Source organism: Macrotis lagotis, chromosome 6 (genome assembly GCF_037893015.1).
Source record: "Macrotis lagotis isolate mMagLag1 chromosome 6, bilby.v1.9.chrom.fasta, whole genome shotgun sequence".
Taxonomy (NCBI): Eukaryota; Metazoa; Chordata; class Mammalia; order Peramelemorphia; family Peramelidae; genus Macrotis; species Macrotis lagotis.
In genome coordinates, this window is record NC_133663.1 from 125,693,624 (window position 1) to 125,713,569 (window position 19,946).

Consider the following 19,946-nt stretch of genomic DNA (forward strand, 5'->3'; position numbering starts at 1 on the left):
GTTGGACTATACTATGTTTCCTACACCCAATACTTTCTTCATCAAAAGGGCATCTACTAGAGAATATGGTATAGATGAGAAATATCCTAATTCTAGTATAGTGCTAGCAGAGGGGCTAAGATATATATTAATTCTCTGTTAACTCCTTGATAGAGACACATACATATTAAAGACAGGAATGCTACCAAGTATATCCTCTTGGGTTTACTTTTGTTGCCTGTGCCTTCTTCACATTTTCATGGGACTTCAAGAATTTTGGGGTTGAGAGACTGGGAAGGGATGCTAAGCCCCTCAAATAGGCAGTATACTGAAAAGCTATCTTCTAAAAGGCTGCTGCCTGGGTACAATTAGAACTTTCTGAGTTGAAGAAGTTCTGACCTTAAATAAGAGTAAATAAAGTATCTGACATAGTTTTTGTCTTTTGTGAACAGAAAATTATGTTTAAAAAATTGTCTTAAGCCTGAAGGAATTAGTTAGCTGGGGGGTGGCCATGGCTCTATTTTACAATGAGTTTGGTATCTTGGGTGAGGAATCTCCTTCTGGCAAGAAAATACCCATTCTAACCAAAGTTTGGCAAAATAGAGAACATTATTTCCCTCATCTTTGAATGTAGGTACCTCTGAGGATTTCCTTGGCTCTCTTCTCTTTTTTCCTTACATTAGCTCACTTTTCACTCTCTATTTAATTACCACCTCTATGTGGGTGATACCCAAACCCACTTCATATCCTGAAAGAATAGTGTCTTTGTATCAGAGGAATCTCAAAGCAATAAGGCATTTAATTAAGACTGAATAGAAAGTTAAATAAATGAGAGTGAATCACATACCCCAAGTGGCTACCATCACTTTTACTTCTAGGAGAGTGATAAATCAAATTCTAATTAATTCCTTTGCTATCCTTCCTTAGGAGAACACAGACATTTCAAACTCATGGTCCTGTATGCTGAAGATTATGCTCCAAAGTAATGTATCTCTTAAGTTTCTTTTCCTGTAGTCTCAGCCTAAAGAGTGTTCATACTTTCAGGAGTCTGAGGAACAATGCACCTCTTTCTGCAACTTGGAATTATGCCATGATCATGTATGGTTTTACCATGCAACATATACGCTTCCATGTTTCCATGGAACTTTCTAGCTACACTAATGGCTCTCCCATTTGGTAGAATTTATTATCCCCATGCTGTTCAGATCTCTCTTCCTAGTTTTCTCTCCCTAATCACTAATACATGTCTATTCTGCACTTTTCCACATCTATACACCTGTCCAATCTTGTCATATAACTGTTCCCTTTATCTCATTCTACTATTAACTTCTGTTTTTTTTTTGCAAGGCAAATGGGGTTAAGTGGCTTGGCCAAGGCCACACAGCTAGGTAATTATTAAGTGTCTGAGACCCGATTTGAACCCAGGTACTCCTGACTCCAGGGCCAGTGCTCTATCCACTGCGCTGCCTAGCCGCCCCTATTAACTTCTTAACTTGTGCCCCCTGAGGTAATCTTGTACCAGGGATAAGATACTTTGGGATCCTTCTCCAATGAATGTTGATTCTATCCATGTCACAATTTTGAGCTGCATTAAATGGCAGAAGTAATCTATGTCTGAACCTGAGAAGCCTGTTAAGAAAAATGCCATATCCAGAGGGAAGAAAAAAAACCCTATGGAGTCTGAATGCAAAGCAAAGTATACTATGTTCACTTTTAAAAGCTTTTTTATGTTTTTCTTTTTTTTTCTCATGTTTTCCCCCCTTACTTCTAATTCTTCTTTCACAATATAACTACTATGGAAATATGCTAAACATTATACATGTACAACTTTTATTAGGTTGTTTGCTATCATACAGAGGGAGGAGGGAAGGAAGTGTGGTAGAAAAATGTGGAACTCAAAAGTTTGCAAAAGGTTGAATATTGAAAACTTTCTTTGCATGTAATTGGAAAATAATTAGATAAATTAAGTTAAAAAAGAAGGAATCTATGTCCAACACACAGTGATACTATACAAAGAGCCCTTTTTTCTAAAGTTTAAGTACATGGGTTCTTCATATTTAATCTCATAGTATGGGAACAAATCCTTCTTCCTTTTCCCCATTATCCTATTGTTCAGGGAGTATGTTATAAAGGTGATATCTATCTGTCTATCTATCTGTCTATCATCTATCTATCTAATCTATCATATATATATATATATATTTACACACACATGCATATATGTATATATATATATATATATATATATATGAAATGTACCAGGTATATGCAAGAGAGATGTTAATATGAATACCATAGTATTCATAGAATTTCACCTATCATCTTTTATAGGTGGTATGATTCATTAATACATGGGTATACATGATATAACAAAAATAGTATTGGCTTTGGAATCTGAAGACTTGGAGTGAGTTCAAATCTCACTTCTACTATTTATTACCTATGTGACCTTGGGTAAATCACTTCAGGTTAATGACTCCTGAGCTAGATTTATGATTCCATGATCCATTTTCTTTAGACTATTCACCAATAACCAGTTCTTGTGATTTTGATTTAGATATTTGAGGATATCTCCAGGCTATCCCACATCCATTATTAAGTATCACACTGTTCTACTGGACAACCTTTCCACCATTGCTGCCATCCTTTGGCTGCTGGAGAAAAACTTATATATGTTGCATATGTAGGTTGTTGTTGTGGACTGTACTATACTCTGACTTCCAGCTTGCAGAGGGAAGTTGAATGTGAGAGGAAGCTTTTATTTCCCCTAATTCCCCTACTCTTCCTATTCTCATCACAGGTTGCTTCTGTAGTGTAGGGGTTCTTAACCTGATGGTTCATGGACTTATTTTAAAAAAGGGTTTAATAACTTTTTCCCTTAATTGATCTCTTTGTAATTCTCTGTATTTTATTTTATGCATCTAAAACATTGTACTAAGAAATGGTTCATAGGCTTCACCAGAATGCCAGAAGAGTTTATAACATGAAAGAGTTTGAGAAAGCCTGCTTTAGTTTGATAAAGGTGGGGTTGGGGAAATTGAGAGCAGCAGTGAATCATGACCCTTTTCCTGCTATCTGTCATATGATGATGATGATGATAAGCACTGTCTACACTGGTGGCCATGTTTATACTATGCAGATCCATATTTTGGCCATAGATGTTCATGTCAACACAAGCTGGAGACCTGGGTTAAGTATCAGGAGAAGGGGATTCCCATGACCTTTTCTACTGTGGGAAGGACCAATGGGTGCTTTTCCAGTTGATATCAGTAGACCTGGCCCATATTTTATGCAGGACAGCAGAGGGATAAGTTAAACTGTAAGAAATTCCAGTTCATATTTATACAGCACTTAAGAGTCTGTAAAATACTTTCTTCCTGGTACCTTGTGAACTATGTAGTACCATCTTTTGTCTCATTCCCATTTTAGTTTGAGCACAGTGAAGCTTTGCTAGAGTTAAGTGACTTACTAATAAATGATAAAACCTGGACTTGAATTAAATGTCCAAGTTGTGTCCTTTCCAGGATTGTTGTTAACATCTGGGAGCTTTTCCACAGTAAAATTTGGGCAATTTAAAAGGGCCAGTCAGATCTCTAATCCTTTTGAATCCTTCCTTACTACTCAGTCCTTTAATGCTTACATATCCACTTTATTCTGTTTTTCTGCCTTTGGTCATTCATGCTCATAAGTCTCATGTCTTTCCCCAGGTACATCTACCCTTTTCAACTAAATAGGAAGTTCCTAGAAGGCAGGGGCAGTGAATTCTCTTTCTTTTGTATCTATGGGTCTTTTTGAGTCTTTAACAGCTCTATATGAGGTCCTATGGGTAGCAGTTTCTCAAAAAATACTTTAAAAACTAAGTAATAGTGGCATTTTGTGAGAAAATGATGTAGTTATTAAATTTTGTTCTTCATGTTGAAAGTTGGGGAAATTATTCCTTTTTTACTTCCTCATGCTTATTGTCCTTAAATGAGAAACTCTTTTTCTATCCAAGAGAGAATTATACACAAGGGTGATAAGAGTTACTTGGTATTCAGTACCAGGACAAAGTACTTGTCTTATTTTCCTTGTTGTAGTTCCTTTTCTTTGGGCTTGCAGTTTACATGAATGAGTGGGCCACCTACCCCTACACATCTTCACTGTCATAGAAATTGAAATTTTAGAGTAACTTGAGAGATCCTTTGGTCTAGGGGGTTCTTAACTTCCTTTTTTTTTTTTAGTTTTTTGCAAGGCAAATGGGGTTAAGTGGCTTGCCCAAGGCCACACAGCTAGGTAATTATTAAGTGTCTGAGACTGGATTTGAACCCAGGTACTCCTGATTCCAAGGCCAGTGCTTTATCCACTAGGCCACCTAGCCGCCCCTTAACTTCCTTTTTTAAAAAAAGAAAATAATCCTTTAATAAATGCATTTCAGTATAGTTGGATTTCTTTATATTCTATTTTATTCTATTTATTTATACACAATTTATTATTAAATTAATTTTATGAATTAATTTATATTTTCTATTATTTATGATTTTTTTCAGAAAGGATTCATGAACTTAAGACTGCCATAGGTCCCATGATACACGCTTCAGCTCAACTCTCAAATCACAGATAAGGAAAATCCATTTTTACAGGCAAAAAGGTGGTAAAGAGACAATATTAAGTTTGTCTCAAGTTCTGTCACCATTGGTGATGGGTTTAGGGATTAATATACTTGTATTGAGGGCATGCTACTTCTTCCTATCTAATGCCTTCCTCAGGTGCCTGTGCTATCTAACCTTAGGACTCCTAACTTCTAATAAGATAAAGACATGTTTCAATTGCACAAGGTCAAAAACCAATGAACAATTAAAGGATAAAAGCTTTAATAAGGCCCAACCTTTGCTTCTCTAACAGATATGCCATCTGTTCATCTGATGCCATAGACCATGATTGTTAGACTAACATAGGAAGAGATAAAACTTGAATCATAGAACAATGTTCCCTATAAAATAAATGATTGCAAAACACTTTGATGATATAAAGTGTTATATGAATGCTTAATGATCATGATGATTGTTTTACAATGTTATTGTGCATCAGTGGGAAAATTAAAGGAATATTTGCTTCTAAAAAATCTGCACATTATATACATACATACATATATATATATTTATTTATATATATATAGATATATATATATATATGTGTATATATATATATATATATATATATATTTATAGTGAGGGAGAAGGAAAGGGAATTTCTTTCTCAAACATTGCCCTGGAGAAAAGTTAAATGTGGGTTCTGAGTTTTCCTAGAATTTTGGAACAGAAGCATGGGGTTTTAGGATAACAAAGCTATTCTGAGCCATCTAGGAAAAAAAAGTTACCCTTTAAAAAATATAATTACATTGAGGTCATTTAGAAGCAGTGGCAACAGAACTGATTCAATGAAATGGGAAAGGCTCTCCTTTTTGGGCTGTGAATCTTTTATCAGTTTTTTCCAGGGGGATTGAATGTTGGCAGGAAAGTCAGGCATTCTAAATTCTAAACTCAACTATGGTCACAGCTGAAATTAGTTTGGTTGGTTTTTTCATCTGTAAAGTAAAATAAAGAGTATATATAATCTTGGGCTTTAGGGTGGATTTGCTAAAGAAAGAAATGCATGCTATATATTTTAAGTGGAGAATTAGTGAACACTGGCCCTTGGTTCCACCCACAGATTCCCTGGTGGCCTTGCTAGTCCCATGAAATGAGATATATGCAAATTATATTTGGGTTTTATTACATTTGGCTAGCAAGTCTATTAAAGTAATAGCTTACTATGCCAATTCACTTAGTATGATTTTGGCCTTGGTATTTTATATCTTTTCTCCTTGACTATGATAGTTCACGTACAATAAACAGAGATTAAGTTGTTTCCCATAATTAGATCAATAATATTTAACATGGACATTCAGTATAACTAACAAGCAACCTTTGACCAAATCCCTGGAATAATTTGTTTTCTTGATCAGATTTCAGTCAGCCTTGACGTTAACTGATTAATGACTTAAAACACAATGTTTAAAATGGGAATTTAAATATGCTTAGATTTCTTGACTTCCCAGAAAGGTCAGTGGTAAATGGTTTCCAGTATCTTCAGGATTTCAGATTTATTCTTGCTTGATCACTTTGTAATTCCTCTGAATTTGTATACTTTCTTAGCTAAAGAGGATTTTACACCTTTGAGATAATATCTCCATAAATTCATCATTTTCTTAGTGTACACTACTATTAAATAGCATAATTCTCAGTGGGTTAGTTGAGAAAACATTTGTTGTCTCAGCCAAGACTCTCTAATCTATATTTCTACAAGTCGTTAAAATTTCAAATGAATTAGGGCTGAGTGAAGAAGCTATAAAGTACAAAGGGAACAAATTATTATTCTCCCAAGTTATTACAATTTTCTACCAGTCTCATTGATCTTGGATAATAAATGTACATTACTTGTGTTTTAGTGATTCAAGAATATTTTAAAAGAGCCAATTTTAAGAACAGATATTGTTTTATCACAAAATCATAAATCTTTGTTGGCAAGGTAAACAATTTGTTGTTTTTGGAAAATGGGGGCAATCCAACAGTACTTCACTTCATCATTCAGAGAGCTATTTCCATCTGCAAAATTTATAAATGTATTTTATCTAAATATAAAAATCCAATTCTGCAACTGAGAGAGACTATTAAGAGAATTAAAGAATTATCCTTCTATTTATCTTAGACCTGCAAAATCTAGTTGTGGATTGATTTAATTAAAGCCTTACTCCTTTATTAGTGGTCTCAATAAATGAAAGCTTATATAGTCTTTGTTTCTTGCAAAATTCATATATTTTTATAAAATCCAGTTTCATTCATTGATCCCTTCCAATGGCCTAAAATAAAGGAGACTTATCAGAATAAATCAATAGCATGTGATTTAGAGGGCAAACAAAAGAGTAATTCTGAAATTTCCTAATTATTCTTTTGTTATAGAGATTAGCACAGTTTTAAGGTTAGAAGAGACTTTGGAGGTCACTTAGTTCAACCTTTTCATATTATAAATTCTTACCCATGACTCCAAAAATCTGTAGCATGTGAAGTAGCCATACTTGGTAAAACCCTCTCACCAGACAGGTTAAACTAGGTGGAGGTTAATCAAAAGGATTCAAATAGTTGATGAGTTAGGGGATTAACTACCTGGGGATATCTTCCCTCTAGGTGGAATGGGGCATAGGCAAACAATTTGTTCCAATGACAATGAAGTTTCCTAAATTAGGCTCTGTATAGAACTTAGAACTTGGTCAGACATAGAAGACACCAAGGTCATCCACTGCATCCTGGACCATTGCAGTCATTTTGACTCTGGATGAGAGAGTGAGGCTATCTGCTTTGTGCAGCTCTGCCTCAGTTAAATCTAATTCATGCCCAAATTAAGACATCACTCCTTGATGTCATTGATCCTCTTTGAAAAAAAGAAGGATGAACAATAACATTATAAGCAAGGAAATTAAAGTCTGAAGAGGTAATGTTAGTAATAAAAGATCATGCATTTAGAGTTGGAACATATTAAAGAATTGAAGCCTAGACAGGTGAACTAGGTCCAAATTTGATATCCTGTCCATTGAGTCACACTATTTCTGAATCTACCTCCTCATCCCTTTAAAATTCTTCTTTAACTTGAGATTATGTGAAAAATGTTCCCAATCATATATATTATTTTAGTCCAACAGAACCACAGTGACGTTTTCTATGTTTTTTTATGATAGATCCTCTTTCAGGGTAGGTGATGAGAGCAAAAAAAAAAATTTGACTGAATCAAATTGCCATCTATGTTATCACTTCCAGGGGATCCCTGACCCATAGGGTGGGAACTATAAATGATATTGAATCACAACTCATAACTCCATAATAATAGCTAACATTTGTATAGCATCTTAAGGTTTACAAATTGTTGCTCAAAGACATATATCATGTACAAATTATCTCAATTTTATAAGTGAGGAAACCGAGACTTGAGAAGAGCTAAGAAATATGACCATGGTCATATTGAATGACTCATAATAAGAAATATAGAGTCAGGTTTCCAGTCCTAGGCCTTTCCTAACTCCAAGTCTAGTGCTTCTTCCATTAGAATAGCTGATATTTTTATTTATATATATTGGGACTGTGGAGAATGTCCAGTTCACTTTACTTGGAGGAATCCTGCTTTTCTGCATTTCCCAATCATGATTTGGAGTACCCCCACTGATTTAGTAGCCAAGGAAGGCTGCATCTTTAAGAACTACCAGTTGGGGTAGTTTTCCTTTTATCTGCTCTTCCTTGCTTTTTCCAGAGGATGAAGAAAAAAATTCCCCTCAGTGTGGGTGCCATAAACTGAACTGAGAAGTGGGGGATACCTTCCTTTCCTTTTAGGTCCCATGGATTCAGATGTTTCTATTTGTCTTGTTTAGCTTTGTTTGTCCTTCTCAGTTTCAGGGGAAGCCAGCAACCTCCACTAAACCCACTGGTGGGGAATGCCTGAAAAGTCAGGGTGCTTGGGACTGGAGTCCAAGGGTGGTTTTAGACTTGGAACCTGGGCTTATGCAATACAGAAAGTTATATCTAAAATCTGATTGAGTTAAGCTATGAACCTAATCCCCTTTCCCTTCCCAGAGGTAGTGTGGGACAAAGGAGATTAAATCTTACATGTTGGGGAGTAAGTTTGTCTTTGAAGTATATATTCTTTTGTAAAAATTAATCAGACTTGTAAGTGATTAAATGGAACTGGAGTGTGGGGGATCTGCCTAGCCCTATAATTGGAGAATACTATTGGTGGAAACTGGAGTCAATGACAGAGGGCCTGGACAGCCCAATCTCCTTTAAGGGTGCCACCTTCTGTCCTTCAGGCAGTAAGTAGGGTCAGTGTAATCAGGGCTATACATATGTGTTGTGGCTATATAGATATTATTTCTATCAATATATAAATTAACCATATAAGTAATTCCAAAAATCATTAAGTAAGTCATAAATAAATCCTAAGTAAATGCAAAAATCCATGTCCTGCTTGTTTTCTCTAGGGCCCAAGCAGCATCTGCCATGTGTCCAGTTGTGATGCTTATCATAACAAAGCTCTCTGCTGGGCTGGACCTGTTGTAAGACTAGAGGACAGGCAGATTTCCCTACAGCAGTTGCCTGAAGTGCATGGCGAGAAGGCAAGCAGAGAGGAGAGAAGAAACACTCTAAGATGCATTTAAGATGGAGGAGTGGGGGAAGGAACATTGTTCAAGCATCTCTGTGGATGGTTCCAAAAAAACTGCAGCTGACAGACAGGCCTGGCTTTGAGGAACAGAGTTCTCCTCTTTTACCAGAGGCGTCCAGCCAATTGTGAGTCTGGTAGAGGCAGGGTTGCAGACTGCAACAGACTCTTCAAATAGCAGCTATAGCTAATCAAAGGAAAAACCTCACATGTGCACAGCATGGAAAAGACTTTTGATTCTCTGTGTATTTTATTTCCAGCCGCTCTTCTCCCCCTCCTTCCCCTCCTAAACTCCACCCACAGATACAAATAGCAACCTCTATTAGTATTAGAAACCAAACTTGAATAAGTATATGTGTTTGAACAGTAAGTCAATCAACCAACATTTATGAGCACCTACCAAAATGAAGCATTACAATAGATCACATTTCTAGATCTCTGAGTTTTACAAAGCACTTTCCTCCTACAAAAACCATGAAGTAGGTCATTTAAGTACCGTTCTCTTCACCTTAGAGATGAGAAACCTCAGAGAAAGGAAATGATTTAACCAGGTTCACATAGCCAACTCTTTGGATTTTAACTCCAGGGCTCTTCACCTTATACCACATGCCCCTGAAAACAAGATGCAAGGCTCAATTTCAAGTAGAGTTCAATGTAGTTGGTGGTACAAAATATAATTTAAAAAATAATAATAATCCTTGCAATCCAAAATGGCACAAATGCTCTAGGAGGATAAATGAGTATTAATAATAAATTTACTGTTAACTGTGTATAAGAAAGGAGAAATCATTGTGAACACAAGTATTCAAGGGAAAGATTTAACATGAATTTTTAAGGATGAGCAGGAAACATCATACTCGCAAGCTGGAGGGGGTGTCATAGGGAAAGGAAGGCAGATTTAGAAGATCATAGAATTTAAAGGTGGAAGAGATTTTTGAGACCATCCAAGTCCAGGCCATTCCTTAACCAGGTAAGAAACTGAAGCTAGTAGATCAAATGACTTGGTGCTAGGATTTGAACCCAGATCCTCTGACTTTTTAATCTAGGTTGCAAAAGACCTTTACTTTAAAGATTTTATCTTATCAGCAATGCCTGTTTTGATCAGGAAGTGAAACAATCTGAGGGTGTTCTAGAAAGATTCATCAGGGCATACTGACAACTATGGCAACATTCCAGGTTGAAATTATTGAGAAACCAAACTATGTCGGTGGCAACTGGAGAAGAAAGGGAGGAAAATATGTACATATAACATATATATTCCACACATATGTGAATATATACACATATAACCAGACACAGTATTCTCAGAAGCAGAACATTTTAAAAAATAAACAATGCTGAAGAATATTTTGTAAAGAGAGGGGTGCTCACTAATATAGTGTTGGCAGAGCTGTGAATTAGTTTCTTTTTCTATAAAGCAATTTGCAATTGTATTAATAAAGTAACCAAAATGTTCATTCCTTTGGAAAACTCAGAAATTCTAATGCTAGGCATATAACCTAAAGAGGTCAAAGATAGAAGAAATATTTCATATATACCCAAATTTTTATAATAGTACTTTTTTTGTGGTAGGCTAGAATTGTACACAAAGCCTATCTATTGTAACAGATGAATAAATTGTATATGGAAGTAATGGTATAGTATTGCATCATAATAAATAACAAATATGAAGACTTCAGAGAAAGATGGGAAGACTTACATGAACTGATGCAGACTGAAGTCAACAGAAAGAGAAGAATATACACAATGACAATAGCCATGTGAACAGAAAGAACCATAAAGTGAAACTATATTGATTAATTATAATGACCAAACTTAGTTTCAGAAAAGAGTTGAGAAAATGTGTTCTCTTTTTCCCTTTCAACCTTCATGTCCGTTTTGGGGTGGTAGCATAAGATTCTATGGGTATGGACAATTGCACTGCAGTATGTTATTGTTTTCTAACTGCTTTATTTTCTTTTTCAATCTTCATTTAAAAGAAGGCTCACTGAGTAGAGAATGGGGATGATACTAAGAAATGAATGTGATGTAAAAATAAAAAGGCATTAATAAATAAGAAAGAAAAGAAAAAAAGAAAAAAGAAATGAACAACCAGGGGAAGAAAGCATAAGCAATGACTAGTTCTGGTGTGACATCTGCAGGCAGTACTATAGTTCCAGGCATGGATTATCCTTGCAATAAAAGAGCCATTCAACAAATATCATGGATAAGACCTGATGACTGACAGCTCCGTTCATAGATATTAGATACCAACCCGGACTTATGCTACTGTGGGTCCTAAAGTAGCTAAGTTACTGATATAGCCTAAGCTATGTCCCAGCCATGTATTAGGTTTAGAACTCTCAGAGTTGTACTGGTTCAAACCCACAACCCCAAATTTATCCCCTTTGGGGATTGAATGTACCATTATTTTGTATATTCCAGCAATCATTCATCAATATTTCTGCAATATTACTTCATATTTTAAAAGAGCAACACTCCTCAAATCCTGGAAATTAGGCACTGAATTGCTATCTCATTCTATTTTGCCAGCTCAGTTTTATATTACTCTGGCTCTCCTACCTCAAACTACACCCCTCCCAAACTCTACCTCCTCCCAGATTGATCTTCTATTCCAGTCATGTTTTGTGATCCTAAGAAAACAACTTAGTTAAAAAAAATTAATTTTAATTAAAAAATTGTTTTTTGTAAAATAGGGCTAATATGCTAGTTCTTAATTCACAAGAATACATGGAAACATTTAAAAATCCTACAATAATTTCATAAACACAGAATATGATATACAGTTTTAAAAATGATACAAGCACAATAAATTAAAATTATCATTCTTTCTCTAGTCAAATTGATCTGTATGATGGACTGTGTAGGCAAGGAATCTCCCTCTTGACTTGACTAACAATTTCTATCAATTCCACCTGTTTCTTAGATCATACTGCTCCTCTTCTGTATCATATTTTGGGCGTGAAAAACTCCCCTTTTCTCACAGTTCAGCAAGACAAAGTTGGCATTTTTCTAATGGAATTAAGAAAAAAGCATCAATTTCCTCAGATCCTTCCAAATGAAGCTCTAGTATATTGTACAGAGTAATGTGGCCTTGAGCCAAAAAGTTCCACCTTTTGAAGTATCAGTTTCTCCACCTGTAAAATGGGAAACAATCATTCTTTCGTTATCCATTTGGTAGACATAAAATGATGTCATTTAAGGAGACATAATTCATTTTTGCAGTTAGTACCTTTTTCCTTACCTGTGAAGTTGGTCAACAATATCACTTGGGTCTAAGTTCCTATGTTTGTATTCTGAAATATAGCAAATTAAACCAAAAGCATTTGGGTCCAAATGATTAAGTACAAGGGAAACAGCATCAAATAAGACAATCTTTATGAAGCCTTTTTGATACTTTTAGGTCACAAAAAATGTTACCATGACGTAACAAGGATAGACCATAGGACACAATAATGCTAAGTTACTATAGATGGCCTCCTTCTGATTTCCAAATGGAAATACATTGATTCAGCCAGGACAGGATGTACTAACTACCATGGTCTTCAGACATACACTGTCGCATGACCCAGACCCCAAGTCAGTGAGACCTTTTATGCTACTGAATGATGAAGAAGCTTATGTCAAAGTAGTTGCATCAAGGGAGACTCAGTTTGATCTTTACTAATCTTCAAATTCTGACCTTGTCACCTCCTAACTCATGTTGGTGGGAGAGTAGTAAGGGGTCAACTTTGTCAATACTGTTCCTTTCACATGTGGCAACAGCTTCCAAAACTGAAGATGGCAGCTTATTCATCTCTGATTGTCTTGAGTGACTCTCATATATGTCTTCCCATAAATATACCACTATATATCAACATAATAAATTGGGTGCATTCCTCTTCTCTGCATTGAGTGGTTATCAGTGGAACACATGGGTTCTGCCTTATGTAATTGACCCATCACTTTTTTATTCTGGTCCTACTATTCTCTAATGATATTTTAACATAATATTTCATAATTACATAATATTCACATAATATTACATATAATTTTGGACACTAATATGACCCATCACACATTCCTTTGCCTGGCATAACTCAGAGTTTATCTTAATGCCTCCTTCTCTTCCTTTGCTTCACGTCTTCTTGGAAAACTTGTCCCAGGATTTTGCTTTTCTATTTTGGAGCATCATCTTTTCCTGTGACCTCTGATTCCCTTTTCCTTCCCAGGATAGAGCAAAGATGAGAGCTTTATTACTCCTTCAACCTGTAATGAAATAGGCAATTTAGCTAAGGGAGTTGAAGAAACAATTATGTTCCAATGATGACATATTATTCCAAAGAAATAATCATACAGGACTATCTCTACCCAATCTGACTTCTATTCTTATGAAAAGCACTGCTCATTCCTACTTTGTGCCTCTTAAAATATTTAGAAAGTACCTAAAAAGTCATTTAATCCAACTCCAGTATTTTGCAAATGAGAAAACTGTGGCCTGGAGGTAGTGATGAAGTTACAAAGCTGTTCCTCTTACTTGAAATATCCTTGCTTTCTCCTTCCCTTTTACTATCTCTGCTTTGCCATCAATACTTCCTATAACCATAACTTTCTCTGGAAATTTTTTCATGATTAAACACTCCTGATTCTTAGGATTTCTCAATTTTATATTTCTTCAGTACTTATATAATCCATTTTACTATAGTCATTTGTTTTCCTACATGTATTTTCTAGTAAATTTTTATGTATTCTGTTTTTCTGGCCAACTCAACACTTCCTTGAAGGCAGGGACTGTTTATTACATTTCCACAATGGACACTCATTCAATAAATGCTATTGATTGGTTTGACTTACTGATCTATTCTTAATGAAACCAGATTTATGCCTTCTTTGCTATTTTAACCAGCCTATTCCTGAAGACACTTTCCCCTTGCTCCTTGAGATGGCTTCTATCTTAGCTTATAGTCCTTATTCTGAATATCATGATATTTTTAAAGGTATTTAAAGTGTTCTCCTTGGCATCATTCAAGCAGACCCAAAGCACCTGTTCCTTCAAATGCCTTTCCCTTTAACTGAAAAGTTGGTCAACACCACCACCTGAGTCCAAATTCCTGCATTCCCTATTCTAAGAAGCAACTCCAAAATCCCTTGGTGAGATGAGACAATAGTACGTGGGGCCAAATCATAAAGAAACGGTATAGTTGTTGAACAGATTGAATCTTGGACAAATTTGGAAAGGATGAATATGAAGATATATAATGGGGAGCACAGTCTCAGCATTTAAGTATTAGAAATGACATTTGAGATCGACTTAGACCCACTAAATTTTTTTTTTTTAAAAATTGTCATTGAATGTGTCATTGTGTCAGACATGGCCAGTAGCTTTAGCTAACAGCAAAGTAACACAAGTTTAATAGGTGCCCCCAATTAGGAGACACTAGAAATCTTCTAAAGGCATTTTGCTGCAGTTCCATAAGTAGTAGAAGCCTCTTTTTCTCTGCCCCCTTCCCCCCCCCCCCCCAATGCTTGTGGCACTGTCCTCAGAAACCTATGATTCACGACAGGAATGTGGCTTGGAACTTCTGCTATGTAAGCAGCTGCAGATATTTCAAATACCATTGTACATGTGATCCAGGAGCTTGCTATAAATTTGCCCCTAAAAATAAAGTAACAAGTGACTGAGCAGCAATAGGAATTAATCACTGCAGTGCGTGAATGGAATGTGCAAAGCCTTACCTCAAAATCTTTTTATAATGTGATTGATATAATTAATACCAAAGAAACACTCAAGGATGCTATAATTGTGCAAATCTGATGTAAGATTCCCCCCCCCAAAGGTTTTTTTGATTTGTTTTTGCTTTTTAAAAGTTGGTAGCATGGAATGAAAGTGGCTACTCTTGTTGCTATATCATTGAGAATGAGCTTGTATTTTTGCGTCATTGAATAACAACCTTAGGAATTTAAATTGTATTCAGTCTAAAGTACTACCTCTCGGTATTTGGTAAACTATAGGAATAATTAAGCCAACAAAATGAGCTGTAACAACTGCATACAACTCATAGCCTCATTTTTCCATCAGTGATTCAGAAATTTGCTCGACTATTAGAAAAGTCAGGAATTAGGATCCGAGAATCTAGTGCTGGAAGTAAATAGAGGTAATATGGTAAAGGGGAGAGTACTGAAAATGGAGAAATAGATCTTAGCTTCAAACCTTGATTCTGTGGCCTAATATTTTGTGGTCTTTGGCAAATTACATAATTTGCTTGGTGTTAATTTTCTCATCTGTAAAATTAGGGGGTGAAGTTGGAATTCTGTTTATTTTGCAAGGTAATGGGGTTAAGTGACTTGCCCAAGGTCACACAGCCAGGTAATTATTAAGTGTCTGAGGCCACCTAGCCACTCCTAAAATTAGAATTCTAAGGTCTCTTCCAACTCTGTTCTTTGATTGGGGGAGCATCTCTAGAACTTCTGCAATTTGTAAGTAGCTCATGGGTACCATGTTTTCTATGGTCTTTCTTTGGTTTTTCACTCTAATTCTCATTATTAAGTATATGCTTAATAAATGCTACTTTATTTAATGCTCACTGAAAGGATCCTAAGTGGTCTGAATTTTTGCTTCCCAGCAGGCTCCAGAACTGTAAAATCAATCAATTAATCAATTGGTATTTATTAAAAATCTGACCAGTGCCTTAGCACTAGGTACTAAGGATATAAAGAGAAAAAAATAAAAGTCTTTGCTCTGAAAGAAAAAGGATAAAACAATGGAGTGGGAGGAAGGCATGAGGACCATACCCCCCACCCAAAAAAAAGATATTAGATGAAAATTCTTACATTTCTCAAAAGATTGCAGCTTCTTGAAATTCTCTTGTTTCTCGAAATACAGACTTTCCCTCCCCTATAAAATACATACTTTTCCTCCCGTATAAAATAAATACTACATATGTTACTTACACAGGCCTTATTGATTATTTCTAAAAGGAAGGTCACCTGGCTATGGGGTATGGACTACTTAAAAGAATTTTTGATGGAAGAACTCATTTTAGACACCAGGTAAATGAAAGGGATTATTAAAATCCTCTTGAAATTGTGAAGATTGAAGGTCAAAAGTTTAAGAGACTTAAAAATGTATTGGTAATTGAGTAGTAAATGCAAACATCAGAGACATATAAGAATTAGAAGAACAAAGATTAAGCAATGAAATGAAAACTTTGCAACTGCAGAAGTCTAGGAATGATCTTTCTTTGTATTCCAAAATTTGATTTTTGTGATTTTTAGATAGGTCATTAATGGGAAATTGTTTCTTCCTAGTGCTTTATAAACCAAATGAATCTGATTGCAAGTTTCCAGAAGGCAGAGATCATGAGTTCTATGCCATTTCCTTGTTTTTATTTTTCTTTTCATATATCATTTCCTAGAAATTTTGTTTTTTTTTTTGTTTTTTTAGGTTTTTGCAAGGCAAATGGGGTTAAGTGGCTTGTCCAAGGCCACACAGCTAGGTAATTATTAAATGTCTGAGACTGGATTTGAACCCAGGTACTCTTGACTCCAAGGCTGGTGCTTTATCCACTATGCCACCTAGCCACCCCACTATTTCCTAGAAATTCTATGCTAGGATTTCTCTTCTTGCAGTCCCATTAAGGTGATTACAATAATTGCAATCAAGTGTTCATGGAGAAGAGCTTGGTACAACATTTGGGGTGCATCAGTGACCACTGGAAACACTGGCTTCTGGTGCTTTGAGTTAAAATTTTTCTTCCAAAATACTCAAAGAACATTGGAGTTTTATTCAGCCTATTTGAAAGAAAGTGGAGATTTTGAAGTAGATGCGCATAGCATCAGATTGCATTACTAAAACCTGCTTTGAACTTATTTTCTTTCTTCAAGGAAACTCAGTAGCTTTGGCATGAATTCCCCAAAGGAAGTACTAATGGTTTGTAAGTGACAATGGGAAATTTTTTGATGTGTGTCCTTTGGGGCTAGGAATTAACCGTTCATTAGTTCTTCAGTTAAAACCTTCCATGAATGGTCAAAGGATATGAACAGGCATTGTTCAGATGAAGAAATAAAGCTATTAATAGTCAAATGAAAAAATGCTCTAAATCATTATTGATTAGAGAAATGCAAATTGTTGCTTGTCCTTCATTCTCAAAGAAGACAATAACATCAGAGAAGTGATACTATGATATATGCAAGTGAATTGAGTGAGGGGACTGCTGTGCTATGTCACAAGCCTTACTTCCTTCTCCAGAGCCATCTGGGTCCAGTGGTCAGATATAGATCAGAACAACTGGAGATGGTCCTGGATGCAAGGCAACCAGAATTAAGTGACTTGCCCAAGATCACACAAAGCTAGTAGGTGTCTGAGGCTAAATTTGAACACAAGGCCTCTTGACTCCAGAGCCAGTGCTCTAACCACTATGCAACCTAACTGCCCTAATGCAATTTTTTTTGCAAGGTAAACTGATTAAGTGACTTGTCCAAGGTCACACAGCTAGGTAATTATTATGTGTCTGAGGACAGATTTGAACTCAGGTCCTCCTGACTCCAACACCAGTGCTTTATCTACTGTGCCACTTAGCTGCCCTGCCCTAATATAAATTAAAACAACTCTCACACCTATTAGACTGGCTAAAATAACAAAAAAAGGAAATGATCATTGATGGAGGGGATATGAGAAAACTGGAACACTAATTCGATCCTGGTGGAGTTGTGAACTGATCCAATCTTTCTGGAAATTTGGAACTCCTATCCAAAGATCAATAAAACTTATATACTCTTTGATCCAGCAATACCACTATTTGATCTGTATCCCAAATCCCAAAAAAAGGGAAAAAGACCCTCAAGTACAAAAATATTTATAGCAGCTCTTTTTTTTTTTGTAGAGACAAAGAATTTGAAATAAAGAGGATGCCCATCAATTGGTGAATGACTGAACAAATTATGGTACATGCAAGGGATGATTGTTCTGTTTGAAATTATGAATGAATGGATTTCAGAAAAGTCTAGAAAGATTTGCATGAACTGGTGCTAAATGAAATGAGGAGAATTGTACACATTAATAGCAACATTGGGTGATGATCAACTATGATGGACTTAGCTCTTCTCAGCAGTTCCAGTGATCAAAAACAATTCCAAAAGACTTGTGCTGAAAAATACCAATCTATATCCAGAGAAAAACATGGAGTCTGAATGCAGATCAAAGGATGCTATTTTTGCTTTTTAAAACTTGTATGATTTTTTCCTTTCTCATGATTTTTCTTCCCTTTCATTATGATTCTTCTTTTCATGACTGGACAATTATGAAAATATGTTAAACATGATTATTCATGTTTATGTATCAGATTACTTGCTGTCATGGGGAGAGGGAGGGAAGGAAGGAAGTAGAAAATGTGGAAATCAAAAGCTTACAAAAAGATGAATGTTGAAAACTATCATTAATAATTGAAAATTGTATTTGTAAAAAAAACCACCATAAATAATCAATAACATAAATCAATAAAAAAACAATCCTCCATAAATGTTTATTGTCTGTTATCAAGAAGGGAATTAGTGTTTTCAAGACTATATAGAATAAAGGTTTCCCAGGTTCTATGAATGGGATCTTGAGTCAAATTCATTTCAGATCAGTACATCTAAGTTATTAAACTCTTTGCATATAGAGCTAGGTACTGGGAGATAACTTGTAGGGTTATACTACCATACCAAAGACTGATCAGTGGATGAAGAATTCATTATTCAACAATAAACTACCAAGCACTATGATAATTGTGGGAGATAAAAAAGGCAAAACTGAAATAGCCCCTTCTCTCAATAAGCTTACATTCTATCAGAAGGTTCTGATATTTATTTATGGGATTACATTGGAAATGAAGTCATCTCATAAAAGAGAATATTCCAGGTTGCTTGAAGTTCACCCTTTTTATCATTGAAATATTTTTTGAATTCTTTAATAATATCCTTACTAAAATGCTGTTTATACATCCTTGTTCTCAATGAAGTTTTATTCTCCTGGGACAATACAACACATTCTCAGAGTGAATAATATAAGAGGACAAAATAAGAAATAGTGATTGGGAGTGGGCATTAACAGTTGGTTGATCTAGAAAGGTCTCTTGAAGGAAGTAATATTTCAGCAGAGTTTTGAGGGGAGATAGGGGCTTTAAGAGGTGGAAGTAAGGTGGGAGAGCATTCCAGAAATGGGAAAATAACCTGTACAATTGCATGATGGTGGAAGATGGAACACTGGTTTCCATACCATGGAATATAATACGGTATTAGTTTCAAAGATTACTCAGCCTTGTTTGAATTTCCACCCAGATCTTATTTTTCACTCCTATACTAAAAAGTTCTAAATTATCAGACTTTTATTATTAATCTATATGTTTCTATTTTCTTACTCTGTTACTAGCTTTCATTTCTTGCTATTATTATAATTGTTTGGGTATAAGTCCCTAGTTAGTATGATTACATTACAAATTTAGCCCAAGATATCAGAAATTTCAATTTTGTGGGCATTTCCTCCACTAATAAAGATATTAATCCCTCTACAATGAGTAGAACTCATCACTTGGTGATATCTAGTCATAAGCTTTCCTGAACTTTATTAGTCTTGATTTTTAGATCACAGACACAGTAAGTACATTGCCAGGTCCTAACTCCAAACCTTTTAAGAAAGTGAGCATACCATTCCATCCAGAAATACCATTGTTAAGTAGGGCATCTGGGTAGCTCAGTGAATAGAGGATTGACCTTGGAATTAAGACAGGAGA